The following is a 27,705-nucleotide window of genomic DNA, read 5'->3' as shown; positions in this document are numbered from 1 at the left end:
TGCAGGGAGCCCAATGCGGAACTTGATCCCAGGACTGCAAGATCACCCCCTGGGCCAAAGGCAGGTGCACAACTGCTGAGCCACCCAGGCATCCACCTTTAAGTTTTAAGAGAGACTTTTCCATATAATCAGTCTTTTGTGGAAATTCTCAGTTGTTTGGCTTTTCTTCCCCATTTTTTCTTTTCCTTTCTCTTGAGGCAGCATCTGGGCACAGAAGAAATCTTCCATTATATTTTAGACTCAAGAGAATGAGGTGAGCCATTGCTCTGTGATTCCTTACCTTACATTATATAAAAAAAAAAAAATTAATTCAAAAAACGTAATCCTACATGTAAGTACTAAAAATTTTAAAAAATCTATTAAAAAATAGGAGAAAATTCTTTTTGATTTGAGATTAGTCAGAGTTCTTAGAAAAGACCTAAAAAATATAAACTCTTAAATAAAAATATTGATGTATTAAACTTCATCAAAAGTATAAAATCTCACAAAAGACACTGTGAAGAAAATAAATACATAAGTCCCAGACTGGAAGGTAATATATGCAAAGTATTCTGTATCCAGAATAGATCAATAACTATCACAACCAAATAATAAAAAGAAAAACCTTAAAAAAATGAGAAAAGATTGAAAAGACTCTACCAAAGAAGTGATACAGATGTCAACTAAGCATATAAGAAGAACCTTGGGCAGCCCGGGTGGCTCAGCAGTTTAGTGCCACCTTCAGCCCAGAGCCTGATCCTGGAGACCTGGGATCGAGTCCCACGTCAGGCCTCCTGAATGAAGCCTGCTTCTCTCTCTGCCTGTGTCTTTGCATCTCTCTTTCTCTCTCTGTGTCTCTCATGAATAAATACATAAAATCAAAAGAGCTATTTAAAAATAAATAAGAAACTCAACATCAGTAGTCATTAGGGAAATTAAACTTAAAACCACATGAGATATCACTACATACTTTTTAGAATGGCTAAAATCAGAGACAGGCAATACCAAGTGCTGTGAGGATGTGGGGATGCACAATGGGAAAGCTGCTCTGGAGATAGTTTGTCACTTCTTTAAAAGGAAGGAGAGGCTGCCTGCTTCCCTAAGTCTCCATTTCTTGATACTCCTTTAGCGATAGTTGAAGATGGCAATAGGCTTAGAACACTACATTCTGCAATCTCCCTTACTAGTTATCTATGGGACTAAATAGTTGTCAATAAAATGTAAGCAGAAATTGTTGGGTTGGAATTCCAAGGAAGCTCTTTAAATCATAACTTTCAACAGAAGTATAAAGCAAGACACAAATAAGACTCACATATGTAATTTAAATCTTTCAAGTAGCTATATTAAAAAAGTAAGAAGAGGAGCACCTGGGTGGCTTAGTGGGTTGAGCTGTAGGCTTCTGATTTTGGCCTGTGATCTCAGGGTTGTGGGATTGAGCCCTGTGTCTGGCTCCATGCTGCTTGCGATTCTGCTTGGGATTCTCTCTCTACCTCTGCCCTTCCCCCTGTTCATGCTCACTCTCTTTCTCTCTCTCTCTAAAATAAATAAATTAAATAAATAAATAATTTTTAAAAAGTAAGGAGAAACAGGTGAGGTTAACTTTAGCAATATACTTTATCTAACCCAATATATCCAAAATGGCATCATTTCAACACAAAAATCAACAAAACAAAATTATTGAGATAATTTACAAACTACTTTTTATATGAAATCTTCAAATTCTGGTGTGTATTTTACACTTTCAGCACATTTCAGCTCAGACTAGCTATATTTCAACTGTTCAATAGCCTCATGTAGCTGATAGTTACTGTATTAGAGAGCACAGTTTTAGATAGATAAGCATTTTTTTTTACCCTCTGCCTTACTTCCTTCTGAGATGGAATAGATTTGTGTTGGCTGGAGTTTCGGCAGCTTTTCTAGACCATAAATTTTCTTGAAGTTGGACACTGTGGAACAGAAAGGTAAAAGGTATTTGTTTCTGGACATCTATGTAATTGCCTTACTAATCCTTAGGCTGCCAAATTATAGAATTTTTTTTTTACATGGCTGTAATAATATCAAACAGCATAAATTATCCAAAGTCATTCTTAGTAATAAAGAAGGCTACTAGATAATAACAGATGACAGAAAGTGCATTATATTGGTTAAAGGCTTATTTTTAGGAGCTATGTATCTAGTTGCAATCCTGACATTGCCACATACTGATGTGTGAACTTGGGGAAATTACTTAAGCTCTTCTAACTTAATCTCTTTACTCAGCTATAAAATGGAGATAATAATATCTCCCTCTTAGAGTTATTGTAAGGACTCAAAAAAAGTTCATATATGTGACATCCTTAGATTATGTGTGTCACATAGTAATTACTTTGTTAGAGTCAGCTGTCATTACTTCATTAAGAAAATGTAATAATTCTGAACTTGTATGCACCTGATAATGTAAGCTCCAAATATACAAAGCAAAATTGACAACAAAATTATAGAGTGGTTGATAAATCTACAATCCTAGTTCAAGAGTTTGACAGACACATTTCCCAATACCTGACAAATGGAGGAGACAGAAAAATTAAAAAGTACTTAAATGAATGAATGTGATTAATGTGTCTTGGGTAAGCTTCACATTTGATGATTTTTCAAATTTGAATCTATGCTTTCTGAAAACTATTACAAATATGAAAACAAGTCAGTTTAAATAATTTTTATTGGGGAAAAAAGAATGCTATTTTCTTATGTTTACCATGCTATTTATATTTGGGGATAAAACATCTATATGCTTAACTCTAGTTTCCTTCCAGTGAATTCACACACTAAATCTATAAAAATGTGTATTTCAATTTGACATAAATCATTAATTTCATTATTTATTTATCATATAAATATTCAGATTCTGGTTACAAACTCTTAACTTACAGTGTATATCCCTTAGCAAAATAGCATAAGCAAATAGTGGATAATGCTTTCTTTGGAGGTTGATGAATGTTCTCTTCAGTAGGAAGTTTCTAATACAGCTTTTTTTTTTTACCCTAAGCTATTCCCTTAGTCCGTCTTCCAGTAAGACACAGCAGGTGGAAATAAATACAAACGTCCTAAGTGTTAAAACACTTTCAGTGATTCCTATTTATAATATCTCCTTAAAAGTTTGGATATTTTCACCCCAACTTTTTACTATCTTTTTAAAAATTACCTCTGTTTACCTGTTTGTTTCACTGAGATAATTTGTCTCATTTGTGAAGAATCAAATCGAACAGGATGTGTTAAAAAAACAAAAAACAAACAAACAAAAAAAACAGCATTAGCTAAATATTAGACTAGAGCCTGAGAGATGGAAAGAGAAACAGAACTCAGCTCAAATTTACTAAACAATCTCAATCGTACAGAAACCCCAGGCAACTAAAATACCCTCTGGAGAGTAACATTTCATGCTTAGGAAGAAGTTATTTACTTCATGCAGGAAAGTACTTTGCTCCAAAGAGGGGCCCTGGCTCACCATAATATTGGGTTTGGCCTATCATGGGACTAGACCTAAAATATTTTATGTTCTTAATTTATTTTCTCCCACATCTGGATTAAGGATAATTTTTCTAGACCTGAATTATGGAAAATTTCTCTTGTCAAATATATATGCCATATACTTGACTGTAAACATATTGGTCTAATTGCAAAATTTACCACTGGGGAAGCTAATTATTTAAGGTGTGGGTCCAAAGTAGAATTTCTCCACCTTTATGCAAACCACAAACACATATCTCTGGTAACTTGAAGTGCTGAACTCCCCTGCAAGGCAAAGAGGCATTTCCTGCTGGGCCCTCCCAGGGGGAGGCCCAGGCCTTTGGCTGGGGGTTGTTTCCACAGGCTGGAATCTTTTTTCCTGGATGTGGGGGTCTTCTTAAACACAAGGGAGTTGTGGTGGCCCTTTGAGGTTGCACAGGGAATTATTTGAGTGCCTCCTTTCAGTTTCACTCATATCCCTTAGAGTTGTTATAACAAGGAACTCATTCTCTTGTTAAGCGCTTCTTTGGCCATGCCCTAGGCTGGGCTATTGCTGAACTGCCTCCTGTCTATACCCCCCAGGTTTGCTGGAGCCAGGAGAGCAAAAGCGAGGGATTCCCTTTTAGCTTTTTGTGCCAGGCACTTTTATAGCTCTGACTCATTTTTATTTTTCTCCTGGGAAAAAATTAGGACTTTTTATTGTCTCAGAGCACAACTTCTCAAGCTCAAACTTTAATGGCAAAAACAAAAACCAAAATCATGCATATTACTAAAATAGAAATGTTATTGCTTTTATTTTTTAAAAATGTCAATGCCAATGCAGAGAGCAAGTATGAATGCTTATGAAAGAAATTTTTAATTGTACCATATATAGAAAAAAATTTTATATATTCAGTATATATTCTTCAGTCCACAGTGTGTACTAGCCTGTATTAGTCACAAAGACTGTGAAAATAAATAACACTACTTAGTTCTACTCTGAAAATATTCACACTCTCTCCTGGGAAATGTATGCAGCAGGGTGACAGGTATGTAAATATATAATTATAATGCAATGTATATGCTACTGTAGCTCAGAGAAACAGTAAACTCTGACTGCTATGTCTTACAACAATTGCATATGGTAAACAGTATTTGATGTGGGTCTGGAAGGAGCAAGGAGAAAAAGCACTGTTTCTAGAAAGTGGAGACAATATGTAAAAAAAAAAAGGAACAATGACAAAAATAGCAAGGCATGTTTGGGAAATAGATAGTATTTTGGTATGGACAGGAGGCAGTGTTCAACTGATGGAGTAATGCTAAGTGAGTCTGGAAAAGAAAACATTATCCAGGTGATAATGCATGTTAGATGAAATGTTAAGGCTTTGGTATTTTGTTCTTTAAACAATGGAGTTTGCCTTTGAAGTCTTAAAGAAGGAGAGTAATAGGATTTTTTATTGAGCACTTACCATTTGCCACACATTGTTCTAAGTGCTCTAGATAAACTTACTCATATAATCCCCATTAAAACCATACAAGGGAAGGACTACAATTATAGCCACTTTACTGATGACCCTGGACAAGTCATCAATTTCTTCGTATTTTCAAATTGATCTATAGATCCTACACAATCCCAAGCAAAACCACAGCTGTCTCTTTTTATTTAATTTTTAAAAATAAATCAGCAAGCTGATTCTGCATTCATTTAGAAATGTGAAAGTCCTAACATAGACAAAACAACTTTTATAAAAAAAGAACAAAGTGAGAGGACTTATACTACATAATGTCAAGATTTATTGAAGCTATAGTAATAAAGACAATACAATATTTACATTCAGATTGACAAGTAGAATAGAGTCCAAAGCTAAAGCCTCATATATATTCATATATATGGACAACTGTTTTTTGTTTGTTTACAAAGATGCAAATGCTATGCAGTGAGGAAACTATAGTCCATAGTCTTTCCAATAAATAATACTGTAACAGTTGGATATCCATAAGCCAAAAAAAGGGACTTTGATTCATATCTCACACCATATAAAAACTTAATCACATGAATCACTCACTTACATTTTAAACCTAAAACTATAAAACTTCTAGCAGAAAACATAGAAGGAATTCTTTGTGACCACAGATTTGGCAAAGATTTCTTAGATACGATACCGAAGTTATTATCTGTGAAAGAAACACATGATAAGCTGGGCTTCATCAAATTTAAAAACTTCTCTTCAAAAAAATACATTAAAGTAATAAAAAGACAAACCCCAGATTGGGAGAACATATTTGGAAAGCATGTATCTGATAAAGGACTTGTATGCAGAATATATAAAGAATTCAAAAATTCAGTAATGAAAGCACAAACTGCCCAAAAAAGAGATGGCAAAAGATCAGAAGAGATACATCTCCAGAGAGGATATGAAGGTGGTAAATAAGCACATGTGAAGATTTCAACATCATCAGTCAATATGGAAATGCAAGTTAAAACCAAAATGATATACTGTTACATGCTTACTAGAATACCTTAAATTAAAATGTTTGACCACATCAAGTGCTACCAAGGATATGGAGAAACTAGAACTCTCAAACACTGCTGGTGGGAATGAAAATTGGACAGCCATCATTGATTAACATTTTGGTAGTTTCTATGAAGCTAAACACACACCCATCATATTATCCAGCCATTTCTCTACTAAGTATTCACCCAAGAGAAAAAAAAGCATACATCTGCGGCACCTTGGTGGCTCAGTTAGTTAAGTGTCTGCCTTCAGCTCAGGTCTGATCCCAGAATCTCCAGATTGAGCCCCACATTGGACTCCCTACTCAGTGGAGCATCTGCTTCTCTCTCTGCCCCTCATCTCGCTCGTGCTTTCTCTCTCTTGCTCTCTCACTTTCAAATAAATAAATAAAATCTTAAAAAAAAGAAAAGAAAGAAAGCATACATTCATACAAAGACAAGTACATGAATATTCATAGAAGCTTAGAACTGGGCAAAACTCGAAAGGTAAACATGGATAAACAGATCACGGTATCTTTATACAACGGAATGTTGCTCGGTAACAAAAAGGAATAAACTACTGATACACACAACAACACAGACAAATCTTTCAATAATTACTGTGAGTAAAATAAGTCTGATAAAAAGAGTACATAGTCTCTGGTTCCATTTCTATAAAACTCTGAAATGTAGATGCTTCTGCGGTGACAGAAAGCAGATGAGTGGTTCTTAGGGAGGAGAGCTAGAGAGATAAGAGGTAGAGATTACAAAGGGGAACAAGTAAACTTTTGGGATGATGGATGTGTTCATTATCTTGATTGTGGTGATGGTTTCACAGGTGTACACATATGTCAAAGCTGATCAAATTCTACGCTTTGAATATTTGCAGTTTATATTATGTCAATCATACCTCAACGAATCTATTAAAAGAAAAAAATTTAGTGGAAAGATGTCTGAGTCGACTATGTGATTTAACATTAAGCCTGGGGGCAGATCTGTACACGTGAAAGCCACCAGTACAATGAAAAAAGGATCACTAGTTAGTTATTTATATGATTCTTTTATTTGTTCATCCAGCAAATATGTATGAAGTACCTGCGGATGGCAACAGTGCTGGGTAGGCCTATACCTAGACAGATGGCAGAGGAGAAGCTAGAGTCCCCCTGCCCTCTATTGTTTAGTCCACAAAAGCAATATAATAGAAAGGCTGAAAGAACAAACTTCAGAGTAGGAAAATCTCTCCAAGAATTCCCCAAAAGACTTCCACTTACTTTTTCATTGGCCAAGACTGGATCGCAGAGTCAATTTATAAGTTGCAGAGTCAGAAGTCAAATCCAATTCCAGAGATTTTGTTTTACCTTCTCCATTGCCATTCGATATGGAGAAACTCAATGCTAATTAGAAAGGCTGAAACCGAATTGAAAGATATTAACTCTCTTACTAGGGATTTCATGCTGTTGAAAGTCATATCCGTGTACCACGTAAAATCTTCCTTTGTACCACCAGGGTGATATGTACCATCCTGAGAAACACTAGACCAAATGTTCTCTAGACTCTTGTTTGGCACTAATACCTTAAACTCTCATATTCTGGGTTTTGTCCGCGTGAAAGTAGAGGAGAAGTTGTGCCAACTGTAATTGCCTTAGCCTTCTTTATCCTACTGGGAAAGGATAACATGTTTCTGTTGGGTCATGGGATATAATGTAAGGTTCCACAGGGTGCATAATAATTAATCATTGTAGTCGTCACTTTTTTCCTTCTATATGTTCCTGGAGGTTGGTGGTGGATGTGAGGATGTGGGGGACTAGGATGTGGGAGGCAGCAGGAGACTGGTTCAATCCTCCTTTGGTGAGCTCAGTACAATAGAGAAAAACTGCTTGCTGAAAAGGAGTGCCCGCATGGGCAAGTGTGTGAAGCACAGTGGCTCCTTTAAGTTTCTTGGGCAGGATCTTGACTCTTTTTTTCTCTTTCTTTCTTTCTTTCTTTCTTTCTTTCTTTCTTTCTTTCTTTCTTCTTTCTTTCTTTTAGCTTTTATGTGTTTATTGATGAGAGACACAGAGAGAGGCAGAGACATAGGAGAGGGAGAAGCAGGCTCCCTACAGGGAGCCCAATGTAGGACTCCATCCCAGGACCCCAGCTGGAATCACAACCTGAGCCAAAGGCAGACGCTCAACCACTGAGCCACCCAGACGCCCTGATTCCTCTTATCTGGTGTTGGATTAGCCCCAATTTCTAGCATTACTTTCACTGAAGAAGAGTTTCTATCCAGCACCTTACTCAGATCCAAAATTGCCAGTTCTACCATCCAGCAACTTTCAAAGGAGACAAAGTAATTCCAAAGTAGAATGTTTTGGTCTCATGGTGAAGATTCAGAGTTATCTTTGAAAGTTGTATGCAGAGCATGGAAGTGTGATCACTCTGCGTCGTACTCAGCAACACGCATGCATACAACTGTGACAGGCCTGAGTCACCATTTTGTTTTATTCTCAAAGGGGCTATTTCTTAGGGCAGTTTTCTACTCTCTCTCAAGAAGATGAGACTGAGAATTTATCGGGCCTCTCTCCTTCTTCAGATTTGCCTGTTTTCTCCCCAGCAGGTTATATAACAGAAAGAAGGGCTTATTTATTATGTTCAACAAAAAGGTCACATCCATCTTTTCCCCCAAGGCCAACAGCCTGCTTCCCTTATAAGTACAAAATTAAGCAAGGTCACTTAAAATCTGCTCCAGAGTGATGACCAGAACCCATGGCTGCTTCTATTAGTGGTGATAAAAGAGAAAATAAACTCTGGGAGGGCATCTCATTTCATTACAGTTTTACTGGGGATCATATTCCAATTGGCACTTTTTCTTTTCAGTATGGTCTATTATAAATAAACCACACAGAGGCTTCATTTTAATTTTTTTTATTTTAAAATATTGGGCCTTGGGAGGCTGAATACACTTTTCAATGATAATCGCAGTAAGAGAAGCATACCGCACCCATAGTGATTCTACAAATCGAATGCCTAGATACCCTCCTGTAAGAATACAGTTGGGAGAGGTAAGTAAACAGAAGGTAGTCTTTCTGTGTTTCTTGAAACCAACTTTATGAGAACAAAGGTAGTAATTAGGATTCATTTTCTCTCCTCATCAAGACTGTGCTTGGCCCCTCTGCTGAGCCAGCCTTTGCAAGAGATGGCATTTTTAATCAGTGATTGATAGCACCCACAGCTTTCAGGCAGGAGAATGTTCTTAGTGACCTCTTCAGGGTTGAGGTACTGAGTTATGTTTCAAAAACTTGACAGTGCCAAGATGTCTAAGCTTGTGAAGTTTCAAGACCAACATTATCCCGAATTGGTTGATGATTTCAAAATGTAGATTAGCTTTGATGATGGATTGGAAGCTACAGGAAGAAATTATGAAGGAACGGTACTTCTAAGTTAAGAAAAGCCTTTTGAATTTGTTTTTAGAAAACTGACCCAGCTTATTTCATTGTCTAAAATCTTACTTAAATTGACCCCATGGGATTTTCCCTGAGTTTCCCAAGGTTTGTCCTTGACTCCATATATTTTCTGTCTTTGGTTTTTCCTTAGTGTTCCCATATACTTCCACCTCTTAAAATAATCCTTCTATACCAGACTCTAAAATCTCTCTCTTTGGGGGGGTGTCTGGGTGGCTCAGCCGGTTGGGATTCTGACTTTCAGTTTTGGCTCAGGTCATGATCTCATGGGTTGTGAGATCATGGGTCATTGGATGGAGCCATACCTCAGGCTCTGTGCTCATTGAGGGGGTCTGCTTGGATATTTTCTTCTTCTCCCTCTGCCCCTCCCCTGCTCATGCTCACTCTCTCTCAAATAAGTGGATAGATCTTAAAATAATAATAATAAAATCTATCTCTTTGGCAACCACACCATGCCTTTAATTGTCTATTGTTTGCACCATTTGGTGTTGAATACTTTAAACTCAACATACCTAAAACTAACTAAATACCTTGCCTTCCAAATATCCTCCTCTGATATGAGAATATTGTCATATACTCGCCATCCATGCCCCAAATCAAGGACTCACTGCCTTTCCTCATACTGGCAGGACCTATATTTCCTCCCATTGTCAAGGACCACATTTCATCATCCAATCAAGGACAATGTTCTGGAGATTCTGTTTCCTAAATTCTGTCCAAATTTGCCCATCTCCAATCCCACTGCCACCCAGCCTGCCTTTTGCACTGGCATCTAATTTGGCCTGTCTGCCACAACTGTCTCATGTATCCTCTCATCTTGTGCATCATTACAGAAATCACCTTGTTATGTAAAACAGATCTGATTGTGTCACGGCCCTGCTTTGATATTTAATGGTTCCTTGGACCATCCAGCTCTTCCTTCTCATGTATTGTAAATGAGGCTCTTACTGACTTGAGGGAAGGCTCAGAGGCCACCAGGATTAGATCTTCTGTTTCCTGGTTCTCATGCAGGTTGGGTTTTTGCTCTCCATTCTTTATAGAGCTACCCACATTCCAAATAGAGCTACCCACATTCCAACGTTTTTTAAAAACTTTTTTTCATTAGCATAGAACCTCCCAATTAAGTTCATTTATACAATGTGCTCTCCTAAGCACTTTAGATATATTAATTTATTTAAGTTTGAAACAACCTAAAACAAATTTTCCTGAAACTTGAAAGTTGAAATATGCATGAGAGGCACTATATAGAGACACCCTTGAAAACATTTTTACTGCAAGATCTTATCCATCACCTAAGTGAGAGTTCTTAGAAACCCCAAGAGGTTGGGATGATGTCAGGACTTCATTTGAGGGTTCTAAATTCCCTCTACTAATATGTTTGCCGTCCCTTTTTCCATCTGGCAGGCTTTAGCTTATTAACTGTATATTGAGGATACTGAACTCAGTGGGTTATAAATGCAAGGCAGTCATATATTTTCTGAGCACTGCTTTAAAAATAAGGTGGCACGTGATTTGGGGTATGTAATTCGACCTCTGTGTGTCTCCATTTCCCTTCTTAAAGACAGGACAAATAATGTTACCTACCTCACAGAGTTGTTTTAAGACTTAAATGTATTAGTACGTATAAAATGTCTAAAGCAGTACCTGGCATATAGTAAGCACTCAATAAAAGCCATAATTTTTATGCCTCTATCTCCCCCTCCAAACCAAGCTCTTTGAATCCCAAGAGCTTACATAGTGTCTGGCACATTTTGGGTGCCTCCAAAATATTGGCATAATAGTGGAGATGAAGTAATCAAAATAAGGATTCAAGGAACTAAACAGAATTTGAAGTTGATTTGATCACATAATGCCTTTTTTCCTAAGGATTTCAAAATAGCATTCAGACAATACTTGATTCTCCCGGGAGACAATGACTACAGATAATATCTCTATGACAGAATAATTTAGCTGGATTCAATCATGGAGAGATTCAATTACTTTCCTGTGAACTACTAGAAGAATTTGAACAAAGACTTCACTGGTAGACAGTGAGAATTCTAAACACACTAAGATATCAGAATCAACCTTTGCATATTTCCTTTAACTGGTTTTATCCCAAAGACCAAGTTTCAAAGATAATAATTCCACAGAACTCTGAAGGATTTTATAAGATGCTTTTATGTCAGGTGCTTTGGAGAGCAAGTAGATCATGTTACCTACTTCCTAAAGGCATGTTCCAGTTGTATCAGGATGCAAAAACAAAACAAAAACAAACCAGTATTTCTTTTTCTGCATTATACCAAGCAGAACTGCTGAGTAGGTGTGGCTTAATTTGTCACCAAGTAAGTGCCCTCCCTCACTGTTTATCTGAGGGTCAGAAAAACAAAACCAAAATTAAAAAGGAAGAGCAAAATCAATCATCGTTATCTTTTATCTTGCCAAATAGTCAAGTATTTAGCACCATGTAGACTAAACATCTGGGTGATGTTTAAATTTTTCCCCACTTTTTATCCACATTTCTACCCAAAGATTGAACTCTGCATGGAAAGGCGTAACCATTAGCTTACAAAAGCTGAATTAACAGAGTTAATCATCACAGAAAGTATAGTTATTTGTGGAATTAGAGGTGGTCATAGGGGAAGAAAATGAGGAAATCCTAACCAAAGTCAGTGGTTTTGTGGCTGGCTTTTTCTGGATTTATACTAATGAAAAAAGAAATGTGCTTCTGTCCAGAAGATCAATTCCAAAACAAATAAAAACATTGTCACACTAGCCTTAAAGAGATGCCCTCACTTTCAACAAGAGCCTGGGAGGAGGAAGGTCCTTGGAGAATTATCTAGGAGTGGATGACATACAATTTTGTTTGCTAAACATTCTTGACCTTGTGTCCTCTATAAAAAAAATCGTTTCTTTCAGTGCAGCTGAGAAAGCTGTGATTTTGCTGTCTAGTCCATGTAGGCCTGCCTCCTACATCCTGGTGAACACGGGTGTGACTTAATTTCCAAGGATAAAAGCAAAAGGTGGCAGGCTTAGCCATCTCCTATCCCAATGACTCAAATCCATTGCCTCCTGCTTTCTCATGTAGAATCCTCCACCAGGAAAGCCCATCATGTGATTTGTAATTTTTTTTTTTATTTTTTATTTATGATAGGCAGACAGTGAGAGAGAGAGGCAGAGACACAGGCAGAGGGAGAAGCAGGCTCCATGCACCGGGAGCCCGACGTGGGATTCGATCCTGGGTCTCCAGGATCGCGCCCTGGGCCAAAGGCAGGCGCTAAACCACTGCGCCACCCAGGGATCCCCCATCATGTGATTTGAGCTCAAAGTTTTTGAGTGTGTCTAAGGCGCTGCATGTAAAACCTATCTCTGGTCCTGTCTTGTTTTACCCCCTTTGCCTACCCTTTGACTTATTAGGTTCCACACTGCCAGGGCGCCCTATGGTATCAGGAGGCACATTTTGATGTAATCCTACCACTGTTGCCGGAGCTATCTAAGCTAGAGGATTTATTAGTTGTGAACGTTCATTTTTGTTTTTCCTGGTCCACTGCCAGTAAATAAGTCACCCAAACCATGGCTGAGTGTCATTTGATAGGAAAAGGCTGGGATCACAAGGAAGCCTTCTGTCTTTCAACCAAAAAATAAAATAAAATAAAATAAAATAAAATAAAATAAAATAAAATAAAATAAAATAAAATAATAAAAAAAGAAGAAGAAAAAGAAAACGCACCACCACCACTACCACCACCAGCAGCAGCACCACCACCACCACCACCACCACCAACTGCTGAGGTAAGCGGTGTCAAACCCAGCTGCATCAACATGACGGTGGTGAGACGAATGAGAGCTTTCCCTGCTGGATGTGGAGCTAGCCAGCCACCGGCCTGCAGACCCACTGTCACCCCCCGGGGAACAGATGTATTAATGCAAGTGGCAAGGGACAGCCCCGTCCATTTCCATCTTTCCAGCTCACGAACGCGGCTCATCTGAAAGGTGCCTAGAGAAGACAATCTACACCCAGGCACAAATGCACACGCGCATATACACACATGCACACACCCGCACACTTGCACACGCACACGCGTGTTGTTGGGACGCCACTGGAAGAACCTGATGGAATTATGCCGCGCGTGGGTCGGCGCCCCGCAGGCTGGCGTACGGGGCCGGGAGGCCTGCGCGGGCTGGGGCCGGGCCGGGCCTCGGGAGGCCCAGGCGAGGAGGAGGCTGTGGGGGTGGGGGGGGCTCCCGCCCGGCCGCCCGCTCCCTGTGGCTGTTGCCCGGGCGATGGCTGGGGATGGTCGGGAATGCCTGGAGCCGGTATCCTTCTTTTGGACTCCGGGATGCAGCAGAAGGGGGTGGATGGCTTTTCTCTTTCTGTGTCTCCCTTTCATATTCAGCAGATTAGAGCGGCGGGTTGCCGTGGCGACCACGCGGAGGAGGCTGCGCACACCTGCACCGCCGCCCCGCAGCCAGCGGGCACCCGGCGGCCGGGCAGCTCCTGGCGCTCCTGGCGGGGGCCGCGCAGCCACAGCCGCAGCAGCAACAAGGGCGACCGGAGTAAAGGGGGAGGGGAGAGGCCGGAGGAGAAGGAACCCCGGAGGCAGGAGAGGAGGAGAATGCGTTCCCAGCTCAGAAGTGGCAGCGTTGCTCTTTGACCCGAGGGGGCGAGGGATGCGGCAGCCCAGAAACCCTGCCCGGGCGGCCGGCGGAGCTGCTGGGGGGCGGGGGGGACGCGGGGGACAGTCACCCGCGCTCTACAGCCCCCGACTGCACACACCACGGAGGAAGCTTCAGCTCTTACTAAGTAACAGGGGAGATGCCTGCGAGGAAAGTTAGCCTGCGATTATGCAGAGCATCTGCGGTGGGAGAAATACCATTACGTCTTTTCCTTGTAGTTTGCAGAGACCCGGGAGAAGGAGAGGAGGAGGGGGCGTGGGGAGGAAGACCCATGAGCTCCTGAAGTTGGGGAATGCTCTGGCAAGGCTCCAGGTTGCGCTAATGAAGAAGTCAGCTCCACGCAGGGTCCGGGCCTCACCTCTCCCTCGCACACCCCGGGCTCTGCCTTCAGCCTGCCCCTTCCTTTCTCCATCTGCCTCCTCCTCTTCCCGTCCTTCTGTGATTGCCTTCTGCATTGTTGTCTCTGTTTCCATTAACAAAACAGCCCGGCGCATTAGCCTGTCCTAAGCACTCCACAATGACAATATTTACAGAAGGTTAAATAAAATATGTATAGAGAGATGGATAGTGAATATGCAATAGACCTTTTGAACTTAGAGCATGCTGGGTTGGTTTGTTTGTTAAACTAGATTCTCCAGGCTGCTTCAGCTATTTTAATGTCTCTCAAACCATCCACTTAAAGGGAAAGATGATTAGAGAGAAATAGTCTTTAAAAAAATGTTCCCCTCTTTTCCAAGCAATGTGATTAGCAGGCAGTGCGCCTTATGTCTTCCACTCTCCAGTATAACTGAAACCAAGAACATTTCCTTGGGGTGACTGTGTCACAACAGGCCGAGATGAGACGACTTCCCATCAGCACGTTTACAAACCACACTGTACTGTTGTTCCTGAAATCTTTACATAGCCTCATACTGACTCTCACTGAAGGAGTTTTGCAAGATGACCTAATCTTGGAGTATAGCATCTTTCCAAACCCATGTTTATGGGTCTCTACCTTTAATAGAAAGTTTATAAAAGCACTATACTAGGTCAGGGATTGGTAAACTTTCTCTGTGAAGGGCTACATATTTTAAGCATTGTGATCCATACAGTCTCTGTAGCAACAACGAAACTCGGCTATTGTAAGATGAGAAAAACCCCAGACGACATGCAAATCAAAGGCACAGCTATGTTTCATTAAAACTTTATTTACAAAAACAGGCAGCAGGCCCATTGGGTCTGTGCGCCAGTTTGCCAACGCCTGCACTAGATCTCTCCCCTTCTAAGTGCAACATATTGAAAAGGTTAGAATGCTCGCTAACTCTTAGAAAATTTCACTGTTCCGATGCCATCCTTTTCTGTCCGTAATCTTACAGTGATATCTAATAACGGAGAACAAACAAGCAACAGGGTAGTTCAACTGAAGAAAGTCTCCAACCTGCTCACGTTACTAGAATTTCTTGATTCCGTTAAAAAAAATTAAATAACCCTGAATGTAAACTAAGAGTATGTATTTGAGCTGTTACAGTATATGTTTGCCTCGTCTTGTAATGCGCGATCTTTTGGCAAATGAATGGCCAAGCACATTACATTTAGAAAGAGGAGAATTTGTGTTTCTTGATGGTCATGGATTTCAAAGGCCTATTTGGTGCCCAATTTCCTATAGAGTCTTGTGCCAAAATGCCTTTTATCACGGGGAGGCAAGCAGTGCATTTAAACATATTTTGTCGACTGGGCACCATATGTAGAAGTGACAGCCAGAATTCCGTGCCAGTTCTCTTTCAGAGGGGAGGATGGGTCTACAGAGGTTCAAGCATCTTACAATGACTTATGCCTGAGAAGTCAGCAGGTAGGGGGTTGACTCCACGATGCTAAGTTTCTTTCTGAGAATGGTTTCTTTCCTAAATGTGGATTTTAGGAAAATTATTACTGTCTCTGAAATTTATTCTTTATTTTTAGGAGTTGTATATGTCATTCTTGCTATGACTCTGTACACAGACAGCAGAAGGAAGTGGGAACATATGCTCACCTCATTCCAGTGTATGAATTCCAACGTGGATTATAATGTTGAGGCCCCATATGTGGTCTTATTCAAGACTGAAGAGCCCATTCTTTGGGAATTACACTGATATCTGATTAGGAGTTCTGAAAGTTTGCCCTGATGCAAATCCTTGTCTGTAAGTGGTGAAGTTTGTCCAGGAAAAATATTTCTGTTGTCTATCACTGGGCGATAAATGAGGATTGGGAAGGCTGAATCCCAAGCTGAGTAATCATATTCCAAGGCTTTCCCACAAGACCTGGGGGCAAGAAGCAACAAGATGGATCAGAAGACTAAATTTTAATTTTTTATTTTTTTTATTTTTTTTATTTTTTAATTTTTATTTATTTATGATAGTCACAGAGAGAGAGAGAGAGAGAGGCAGAGACACAGGCAGAGGGAGAAGCAGGCTCCATGCACCGGGAGCCTGATGTGGGATTCGATCCCGGGTCTCCAGGATCGTGCCCTGGGCCAAAGGCAGGCGCCAAACCGCTGCGCCACCCAGGGATCCCCTAAATTTTAATTTCTTGAGGAACATCCCAGAAATAGCTATGGTAAGAAACTCGAAGAAAGGCTAAGCTTTGTTTTGGTCTGTCCAGTTTGGGGCTCAGATTATTGTGATTCTTTCCAACCTGATAAAGCCAGAGACACAAAGTTATGTTATTTATTATGATCCAATTTAAATGTATTCCCTTGTTACTGCAGAAAGACCTAGCACTACTTTGTTAGGGACATGAAGGCAGACAAATTAGCCACTCAGTCCATAAGACATGAAAATGAGGATTATCTAGAAGAAAAGGATGTGGTTCCATTTTCTACAAAGAGTAAGTATGCAAAAGGATACAGAATGAATGGGAGATTCAAAAAAAGGGGGAGAGATTCCCCTCCCTCCAGAGGACAGCTTTTGTTGAAATGGAAAGATACAAATGATCAGTCTTGCTCTTCTATTCCATCAGCAGCAAATATAAGGTGAAACTACCAGAATGTCATGCCTGAAAATCCAGTAACAACATTACGCTCTCATTTTGTTTTAATTTGTGTTCAATGCAAAATAAAATAATTCAGGATTAAGATTAAGATTAGACCGGGACAGTGCCCATAATTTCATGTTAAAATGATGAGGAATTTTCACCAGAGTAATAGGATCCATTCCAAGAAGCCATTTCCCGGATGAATTTACATAAACAGAAACTTTTGTTGTTACTGAGAAAGTCAGGTATCAGTAAACTCTCACTCAGGGAAATATCATGGGGCCCTCATGAAACTTAACATTCCCTTTTACTCATTAAGACTGATTGGGGAAGTGACCATCGGGTGCTTTTTTTAGAGCTTTGCTGGGGGGAGAGGTTGTTGCGTGGGAATGTTATAATTTATGGAAATGGATTATAAGAGAAAATACACGGGTTCGAGTTTCTTTCTCTGTGTCCTGCCAGGTTAACTTTGGAGCAGATACCTGGTGAATCTTTGTCTGACAGGAGGGACTGTTTTGGACAAGTGTACTCTGTGATATTCAGATCATCTTCCACCCAGTTCTGCCGCACGGTGAGGCCTTGCCTGCCACGGAGTGTCAGGACGATAACTGCCTCTAATTGCTATTCCCATCTGTTGTAGAGAAGAAATAAATGTTTGTGGGTGGTTTTGTTTTTTTTTTTTTTTTTTTACAAAAGCAGAAAAAAATGATAAATAATATGCCTGGAGAAAAACCACTTCTTTATCAGCCCTAATATCAAATAGTCAAATCAGTGGCAAGGGAATCAATTCAGAGACAAGAAATAGGTTTTTGGTAACTGAGGCTTGACTCTTCAACTTTAGGGCTAACATCAAACTCAGATTAACATCTAATGGAGAACATACTGCTGGGGAGAAGAGAGACAGCAAGTATAGGAAACCACGCTTACTGTTTACCAACAGCGTGCCACGCCAGGCACTCTAACTAATATCTCTAATGCCTATTGGAACCCTGTAAAATAGGTAAAACTACTCCATTTGCAGACGTGGAAACTGAGCCTCAGAGAGCTTACAGAATTTGCCCAAACCTATGGCTGGCAAACAGGAATTCAAGGAAAATCTGTGAATTGGACATCGTTGAGACGGCCTGTCAACAAGAGTAATGATTCCTTAGCTTACGTAAATCTTGTAAGAATGTAACTACCTGCAAAGAAATTTTAAAAACACCATCTCTGACAGCCAATCAGAACTACCATAAAAAACAAAAAAGTTCTAGTTTCATAGATATAGGATTGTAACTGACAATAACAAAAAATATAAATATGTTCCTGGTTCCTTAATTTGCTAATAATCATTACCACATTAATGACCCTACCCCAAGTTGACCATTTTCTGAATTATAGTGACATACATAAATAGACATAAATAGAAAAAAAAAATCATTGTTTTTCAGGGTGAATTCAAGACCAAAAAAACCACACTTTTTTTGGAATTGTATAATTAACGCAAAAGAATATGAAGTCGATATAATGAGTGCCCTGAAAGGGAACGAGAATTCAGTGTGGTTCTATTCAAAATAATGATTGAATTTAAATGATTGTAGTTTATGCTGGAAGGAAGGAAGGACAAACAAATGGACTTAGTGGGTCATACAGAAGACATTGGGAAAAAGTCCACTTTCCTTCATATGGTAAAAATTGTGCATTGAAAGGATATTATCAACAGTCCTTTAAAACTTCAATAAAAGAAGCAATAAACTTTTCCTGAATACTTGATGCCCAGAAATATGAAATTAAAAGTTCTGGAGCCTTTGTTGATTTTCTTGAGAGGGGACAAAAATGGCCACGGGGAATTCAAACTGCCTTATCCTTGAAATGCTAATCACAGCTCAGCGAAGTTTCCTGGGACCTGGGTAGTATATAAAGCACGGCCTGCAAGGTCATAAAATATTGGGAGCAGCTGTGGTGACCTTGTTCATAAGGGCTCCAGGTTCTAAGTCTGGAGTATAGTTCCTGAATATTCCCCTCTGTGGTGAGAAAGTCAAGTAATTGGGGAGATTGATGAAAAGTCCAACTGCTGAAAATATTTGCCTCTCTGCATTTTCCTTCAATTCAGTTTGAGTAACCAGGTATGTATGAAGCATCTTGTCAGGTATAATAAAAAACACTGGAGAAATAAGGTATAGTCTTGCTCCCAGATATCTCAAATAGCCTGGAAGGAGAAAGCAACAAGCATGCCTCTAGAAATTTGCCACCCAAAGGCAAGACCTCTTACCACATGCTTAAATATTTCAAATATGTAAATTATGCTAATAGTGTTTACATTAAATCTGTTCTATCTTCCAGTCTTGAAAACAAAGAGTCCTTTTATTAATCTGGAAGACCAGATTGACATTACAGGTGTTAGATTCCTCAGAGCTCTGCAAGAAACATGGTGGCTTTCAGAGAATGGGACATGGGTTCCCAGTCCTTTCAGGACTCCATCCTGCCTGGGAGCCTCAGGCACTAGCTGACACCCTTGCCTTTAATCATAGGCTCTGCCTACCTACTGTCCTCCACATACACCCTGCAGCCAGTCTCTCCTTGGGCTTCTTGGGCCAGGTATTGGTAGCACATTCCAACTTCTGGAGAGAAAGACCCAAATAAGAGGCTGGCACAGGTCTAAAAGTGGCCTCGGGGAACTCTAGGAAGAAAGTTCTGGAGTTTCAGGTGCCTGGAGTATGGTCTAGACAGGGAGGCATAAGCTACAGGTGAGAATAACCCTTGGAACCTCAGATACCTGCCTTGGTGGAGGGGCACGGCCTGAGGAAAGCCAGAATTGGGCTTTTCCAACATGGTGCCAGAATGGGGGCTGCTCTTGCCAGGATCTGAGGGCAGTATTCACAAGGAAGATGTTAAAATTGGACGAATATAATATGAATTCCTCATAAGTATTATCAAAAGATTTTATTTCAGGTTAGATTTCATTGGATTAGTATTCTTCAAATACTATGGAGAATAAGAAAAAGCAAATGCTAAGCATTTCCGATTACTTATGTTCTTTGACAAAATAAAAACTATGGAAAGGGCTCATTTTAAGTGTACCAACTTTTATAGCTGAATTTGTAGCCACTTACTGGTCTATTAACTCATTTTTAAAATAAATATAAAAATCACTATCATCATGTTATGTTTTTTTTAACCGGAAACTTTTTAACTGGAAATTCCAAAAATTTCATTTTTGGAATCGTCTTCATGTATGAGCCTTCTACATTTTTTTCCATTGTAACTGGCAAAGAAATTTCTTTCAGGAGTCTCTATTTATTTCATTGTGCATTTCTTTTTCTGTTTACCATGACTGTTAATCATTTATTACTTTAGTCTTTACCTAACCAAGCCTTTGATCATTGTGTTCATATTGACTTTCAGGTACATTAGTCACCAAATGGTACAATCACTCTATTGCCCTTGTTTTGAATGACGTCTTTTTTTTCTCTACATTTTTCTGAAAACTCAGTCTTAGCTCCCAACATGGACTTTTCTCTCACCAGTTCCTAATTGTATGGTATATCCTTTTCTGCAACAATACATTGTAAATCAATTAAAGATGAGTTCTATTTTATTCCTTTTTTTCCCAGATATAACTTTTTGTATTAATATATTTAAGGTTCTCTACCTGGAAATGTATTAACCTATGATTTGAGATAAGTTATTCAAAACTTTAAGTAGATTCTTTCAAGTCATTTATTATTTTTGAATCCCAACTGTATAGCTATGCTTTACTAAAAATAGATCTGCAAATTTCATTAATTCTTTGGCATATTCAGGCTCCTTACTAAGTGCATTAAAATGGAAATGAGATGATTTCTCATTTTGTCAACAATTTTCAAAGTGACATTGGATAAGACCCTTCTTACTAATTATAATTTAGTCTCATTAAATTTGAGCCTATCCAGTTCCTAAGTCACTCCCATGTGTAGTATATTACGAACCCAAGGAAGGTAGATTATTGTTGTTCACTAGTTAGCATGGAGTTAGTATATGAGATTTGGCTCCTTAATTTGGAAAAGTAAATTAGTGGAAATACCACGCCAAGTCCAGATTGAAGGTTGGCCTTCAGAGAAAGAAGATAGGTAAGGTGGCAACCTACAGACTCTTACCTCGGTGTGGCTGCTGAACACTCTCTTTTGTTCCCTTAGCAGGTGGCAAAGGAAGATTATTCAACTTAGATCCAGGTCCCAAGTTTCACTTCTAACCCTTAGAAACTTCCAGATTTAAACAAATTACCGACCCTCTTTGGGTCTCAGTATTGATAGTTTATAAAAATAGAATAATATAATATCTTTAAGGTCACTTTTAACTTTTATGATCTATTCCACAATGGTTCTAGAAGGTCTGAAACTTCTCCCCATCAGTTAGTTATGAGTCCCTGAAAGGCTAGACCATGAAGATTGGAGCATTATCTCTAAACGCCCACAGTGAAGACGCGCTGGCCACTTTAAAAGAAGTATGTACTTTCCGCACAGTGACCAGTGACTAGAAGCAGAGAGTAAGTCTGAGAACATAGGAACTTAATGATGTAGAATCAAGGAGAGTGGGCATGGGTAGTGAAGAGGAGAGTGTCAGAGGAAAATACGAAGCCGCTGAAGGCATGTTGGCTAGGGACCTTCCTGTGAACATGGCCTGCCAATCATTGCAGAGCTCTGAGGTCACTAAGTTAATGTGGACTGAGATGTCAGTAGTGCGTGTAACAACGTTATACAGGTCTCTTATCTTTCAATGTGGAAGAGAATTGAATCAAGTACTAGATGGATAATGTCCCCTTGAGACTGCTTGATCCCACACTATCCATCTATAAAGAATCACATCCATCATTAACACTCAAGTCCAAGGCTAACTCCTTCAAGTGTCTTCTCTGATGTCACTGGGCAGAGCTAATGTCCTCTTCCGCCACATGCTGAGGGCATGTTACCACCACTTCTCTGTGTTCTGTCTCATTTGGCATCATGTTAACAGGAGGTGTTCCAGTCTGTGTGTCTCTCTTTCACGTTCCCCACCCCTCACCTGCAACCTTGTGAACACGCCAAGGACAGTAATCCTTCTCTTCTATTTCTAATCCTTTCCAATGTTCTGCTCCCCTCCAGACCTTGCCTGAGGATTCTCTAGAGTCTCGCCGGGAAACCAGAAATTGAATGCCAAGGTGTCTTTTCCTCTACGTTCCTGGTGTTATAATCCAAGTTTGCCTTCGGGCAACGTAAATAGTCCTAATTTGAGGAAGGTTGTCAAGTGAGGGGAAGCAAGAAAAATAGAACGACTAAGAGTTCTCTGTCTTATCTTGCTATACTTGAGTGACAAACTTGGCTCCTAGTTGATAATAATAATTATCATTCTCATGTGTAGTTTTTGTAGGCAGCACCTTAAATGGAGATTTCCATCAAAATCACCAGATAGGTCTTTCGCATCTATGTACCTGCGCCCAATGCTGGTGTTCCTGATTCAGTAGGTTCAGGCATCTGAACACAGAAAGGCTCTCCAGGGATCTGGTGCACAGAACAACTTTAGGTGGGAAGCTCTTATCACTTACAACTCAGGGCTCTGAAACCACAGACTTGAGTGTGACCTCGGGCAAGTCATTTAACTTCTCTGAAGATTACATATATACACATTCACAGCATTTTATGCTTTAATAAATTGTGGCAGAATTTTCATCTGGGTTAGAATGAATGAAAATGCCACTGTATTTCAGAGAGCATACTCTGTGTTTAAAGCCAATATCTGGGCAGCCCGGGTGGCTCAGCAGTTTAGCGCTGCCTTCAGCCCAGGGCATGATCCTGGGGACCCAGGATCGAGTCCCGCATCGGGCTCCCTGCATGGAGCTTGCTTCTCCCTCTGCCTGTGTCTCTGCCTCTCTCTCTCTGTCTCTCATGAATAAATAAATAAAATCTTAAAAAAAGAAAAAAAAAAAAACAGTATCTGGGAACAGGTGCTAGCTTTTTGTGGTTGTTGGTTTTTGTTTTGGTTTGGTTTTGGTTTGGTTTGGTTTGGTTTTGGTTTTACTGAGATATAACCAACATACAACTAGATTTTATTTATAGCCAAAATTTTGATTTGATCTGTTATCTAGCACTACTAATCAGTTTTGGAGTTAAGAAAATAATATGGTTTGTTCAGGTTCAGCTCCCTGACAATCACTGTTTCACACTGTTGTCTCTACCTAGAATTAATCCACCAGCTTTCACATTTTGGGAAATGTTATTTTCTTCCCTCTACCACCCCTCAAGATTGTAAGAGTTATTCTGTAATATTTGTGACTTTGAAGGATGATGTTACTTTATAAGGAGGAATATTTTTCTTTCTGAATCCATTTTAATTTACTTTCTCAAATGTTTCACACTTCCCAAGAACGTTCTTTCCAGTGAGTGTGTGGATGTGTATCAAGAGATGTCTTCTGGCAATTGTGTTAATAGTTAATTTTCTGGTTCCCTGATTTGAAAACATGTTACTTTTTAAAATCGTTTTTCCACACCTTTGTAAGCTTTTCTCTTCTAACCTAGAATGTTCCTGCCTGATCTATCTCAATTCTCCCCATTCTTCAGGTCCCAATTTATATTAAGATCTTCTCTGATCTCTCCTGCTCTTTTCATAGCTACCTTTCATTTTGTCTATGAGTTATTGTCTATGCTGTGTATTTAACACTTACCATATGCTCTGGTGTTTTTTAATATGTTGTTTTAAGAATATATCTTGTCTCCCTAATTCTTTAACCATCACATTAATGGAATCTCTGTGGAATATTCTTGTGCTTCCTCCTTAGTGCCAAGGAGTCTTGCAAATAGCACATGCTATTACCCTCTAAGGAATAATGATTGAAGAGTATTGCTCTTATATATAGTAAATAATTATGCATGGTGTTATTAAAGAAGATATATCAGAGCATTATTTATTTGGGCAGAAACAAAAGATTCCTTCCTACTAATGTTGACCAATGTTTTGGCCTGACATTCTGCTACCAGGGAGAATTACTTCAAGAACTTGATGACTGGAAATACCAGGGTATCTTCCGTTGACATTAGGATTAACATGGTTTATCTCAGTTATTCAGAAATAAGAGAACCAGGTTGCATATTCTTTCCTTTCCTGTAAAAAAAAAAAAAAAAAAAAAAAGACTTTCAAGTCTAGTTCCCAGCATATTATTTCAGTTAGAGTCCAGTAAGATTTACTGGTCTTCCTAGATGTCAAACACCTAGGTCCTGGTTTTGTCCTAATTGGATTTCAACTCTGTCTGTCCAGAGTTGAAGCTTCCCAAGGATTCCTAGAAGCCTATTTCTTATCTACTTCCTCTCCCAAGGTTTCTGGCAGCTTCACACAGTGGCTAGAGCTTCTCATGAAGTTCCTGATATTGTTTCATGCTCCTTTTCAGAAGGCAGGAGAAAGCAAGGGGTCTGAGTGTTATTCAAGGTTCACCATTGCTGAGGTGGGGGTGGGGCTTTGGGCAATGGCTCACTAGGAAGTGAGAGTCTTTCTCACTGAAATGCTATTCAAAGCTTTATCTACTTATAAAGACAAAGACATTGTTCTCCTCAGCCTTGTAATCCTAGCTCCTGTCACTTTGCATACCACATAGTTGGCAACTGATAAGTACTTGTTGAATAAATACAGGAGATGAGATGCTATCTCTTCCAAGAAGCCTTTCCTAGTCCACTGAGTAGAACCGATTACTTCCCTCATTGTGTTCCAATGCACCATGCATCCTCCTTCTCTTATTAAATTTATCTTAGTGAACAGCACTGATTTATATACAGTAGATTTACCTTTCTCAGTGATTCTTTGATAACAAGGCCTGTTTTACATATTTTAGTATTTCCAACACCAAATAAGCATAGTGCTTAAAGAAAAAGCTCTGTGAAATTACTACCTATCTTCTGTAAGGGTATCATCCGTAGCATTATTTACTACATTTCATAGTATCCTTTTAAGAAGATTTTTTCCAGAAATTTCTCTCCATAATTATACCCAGAATATATGTGATTCCCTTAGACAATAGTTTTGCCTTCCATGAACACTATATTTTGTGTCTTTCCAGTAATATTTGGACCTATCCATAGTAAGGATTCAGTGGCAAATGCTTTTGCATTAGTCTTACTCTTGGCTCCTGTAAGTATCAGCATTTTTCGCCTTTGCGTTTCCTGCCTATTTCTGACAGATGCTATTTGTTGTATTTATGTGTCATATAACCTCCCTTGGATCCCTCTTTCAAAGTAAGATGGAATAAAAGTATACACATATAAAATAGTATGTGTACATTAAAGTTACTCATGCAGTCAACAAAATGAAGCCAGAAACCATTGAAAAATCAGAATTAAATACAATACACTGTTCTAAATTTCTTTGACCTGAAGAAGTTATAGTCATTTGAATTTGGGATAGACTGAACATGAGTAATGGATTGGGAGGTGTCAAAACTCATGCAACTCTTTGGATGGTGCCATTCTCTGAATTAAGGAAGAGAGGGGGAAGTCCTGATTTGGGGAGGCACTGACAAAACTTAACAGTAATGCAAATAATAATTATCATAACTCACAGCCCTGGATAGCTTCATGTGGTTCAAGAAGCAGTCTGACACAAATGACAGTTATAATAATGAACGTTTGTATAGGGATCTGAAGTTTATAAAGGCTATTTCCATTTGTTTCTTACAACAAAACAAGCCTGTGAGTTGGCAAGGGCCAATATAATGTTGTTCCTATTCTGCAGATGAGGAAGTTGAGTTTCTGAGAGGCTCAAGGACTTAAAGGGTGTTGTTGAAAGGTGTGGGGTTCTGATTTGCTGTCCTGTGGCCAACCCATTTTATTGCCACTTCTAGGTTGGAAGCACATCATAGCCAGAGTGAGGGGTTGAGGGGTAATGTAGCTTTTTGGTTGTGTGGTAGAGGAAAACAACCACTAAAATAAGCATTATTATTATTTAAAATCTCCCCCATTCTTCAGGCTTTATGACCCCATGATTATTTCCTGTGAGCTGCTGGCAGCGGTGACCTGAAGCTCCAGCTGCCTGATTTATTCAGTGTAACTGTTCCTTAGTCTTCCAGGTGAGAGCTCCATTGAGAAGAAGTTTGATATACCTGAACATTTAACTGGATTCTTTTTTTTTTTTAAGATTGATTGATTGGTTGATTGATTGATTTATGATAGACATAGAGAGAGAGAGAGAGAGAGAGAGAGAGAGAGGCAGAGACACAGGAGGGAGAAGCAGGCTCCATGCCAGGAGCCCAACATGGGACTCAATCCTGGGACTCCAGGATCGCGCCCTGGGCCAAAGGCAGGCACTAAACCGCTGAGCCACCCAGGGATCCCCCATTTAACTGGATTCTTAATTCTAAAATAATCTTAAACAGAAGTAGTAAAAGACATTTCTGACACAATCTGCCTGTTTCTAAGTAAAGTATGAGCAATCAGCATGTGATAGGCATTAAATATTGATTGACTGATTGATTAACATGTAGGTTTCATAGAGAATAGTAATTGATAACCAAGGCTTGGAAATATTGTCAGACTTCTGGGTAGAGCTATTTGTACACACCATGAGCAAATTATAGCTCACAGCACGCATGTATTTGAATACAAAGAGATAACTTTCCAGTTTGATCTCGTGTGTCTCGTGGAGGATAACCAGAAAACCAGAGGCTGGACTCAGGCAGGAGAGGGTTAAGTCCAAGACCACAACATGATTGTACCTTAAGTGTGTGGCCTCTTCCTGAGACTGACATTTCCTGATTTCTCTATCTTAACCACTTTGCTGGATTAAATGCTGAGTAGTAAGCCTTGACACACCTAACTGGTTATTTGTCACAAACCCCAAGTACACGCACCTTCTGATAAAAGATCACAATTATCACAAGATGACCACCACTGTCAAATTGCCCGTGGAGTTCCTTCTCGGTGCTCTGTCTAGTAAGAAAGGTTTTAGATGGGCTCCAGGTCTGAAAAATAGGTAACTAAGACATACTTGCAAGTGCTAGTTCTTGTCCCTAAATCAAAAAAGACCAAGGAGGCATTAGAGAAAACATGACGCTGACTCGGTTTTCAGACAGATTTTCTGGAAATCTGTGACCTCCACCAATCTTCAGGGGAGATAAAAAAAAAAAAGTACCATACATTTCTGACTGTTTGGGCCAGGCTCCCTTAGTCAGTTCTCTATTTTTCTTACCACCCAGAGACTGAAGCATTTGGCATACGTGGGATCCTAGTATTTTGGAGCTGGAAGGGAAGCTCTCCCACCCTGGTTTTATCTGTAGGCTGGATAAAGGTTTGGGATTTAGCAATAGGCTTTGCTAGCTCAGCTTGTGAAAATCACATTCTTTATCAACTCCCCAGATGGTTTAGATCATTAAAAACACAACAAAACAAAACAAAAGCCCTTCGGAGTGTACACTGTGAAGATATTCTCTAATTTCCAAGAAAAATAAATATATGTCGAATTTCTCACAGATTTCTCACACTTTCTCAGTATACAGCCTGAATTGCTGTGCTGAATGGGGAACTTAAAGCCATCGTTTTTGAAACTGCAAAGCCTTGTGCTGAATACTTAACTTCCAGCAGCCCCTTTGCCTTTCTAGCTTGTCCATCAGCCCAACCCTAAGTCAGTATTTATCTATTGGGGCTTAGCTTAAACTGAAAAGTGGATGTCTTTATTCAATGAATTTGGGGCAACTGGCTCTCAATAAGCAAC

At 39.5% G+C, this 27,705-nt stretch overlaps 1 long non-coding RNA gene across 3 annotated transcripts; it reads right to left on the bottom strand.

Moving 5' to 3' along the window:
• Positions 1-1,703: 1,703 nt before the first annotated feature.
• Positions 1,704-21,460, bottom strand: LOC140640915 (uncharacterized). 3 transcript variants are annotated; one of them, XR_012037516.1, is made up of 5 exons: positions 21,138-21,460; positions 17,505-17,653; positions 16,043-16,310; positions 7,210-7,345; positions 5,302-6,680 (listed from the first exon to the last, which is right to left on the bottom strand). It is a non-coding gene; the product is annotated as an uncharacterized lncRNA (long non-coding RNA). The 3 variants fall into 3 exon arrangements; XR_012037515.1 differs by lacking the exons at positions 5,302-6,680; positions 17,505-17,653 and adding an exon at positions 1,704-1,925; XR_012037514.1 differs by lacking the exon at positions 17,505-17,653.
• Positions 21,461-27,705: the final 6,245 nt, after the last annotated feature.

This window comes from Canis lupus, chromosome 10 (assembly GCF_048164855.1).
Source record: "Canis lupus baileyi chromosome 10, mCanLup2.hap1, whole genome shotgun sequence".
Lineage (NCBI taxonomy): Eukaryota > Metazoa > Chordata > Mammalia > Carnivora > Canidae > Canis > Canis lupus.
Note: the sequence above shows the minus strand (reverse complement) of the source record. Positions and strands in the feature narration are given on the sequence as shown.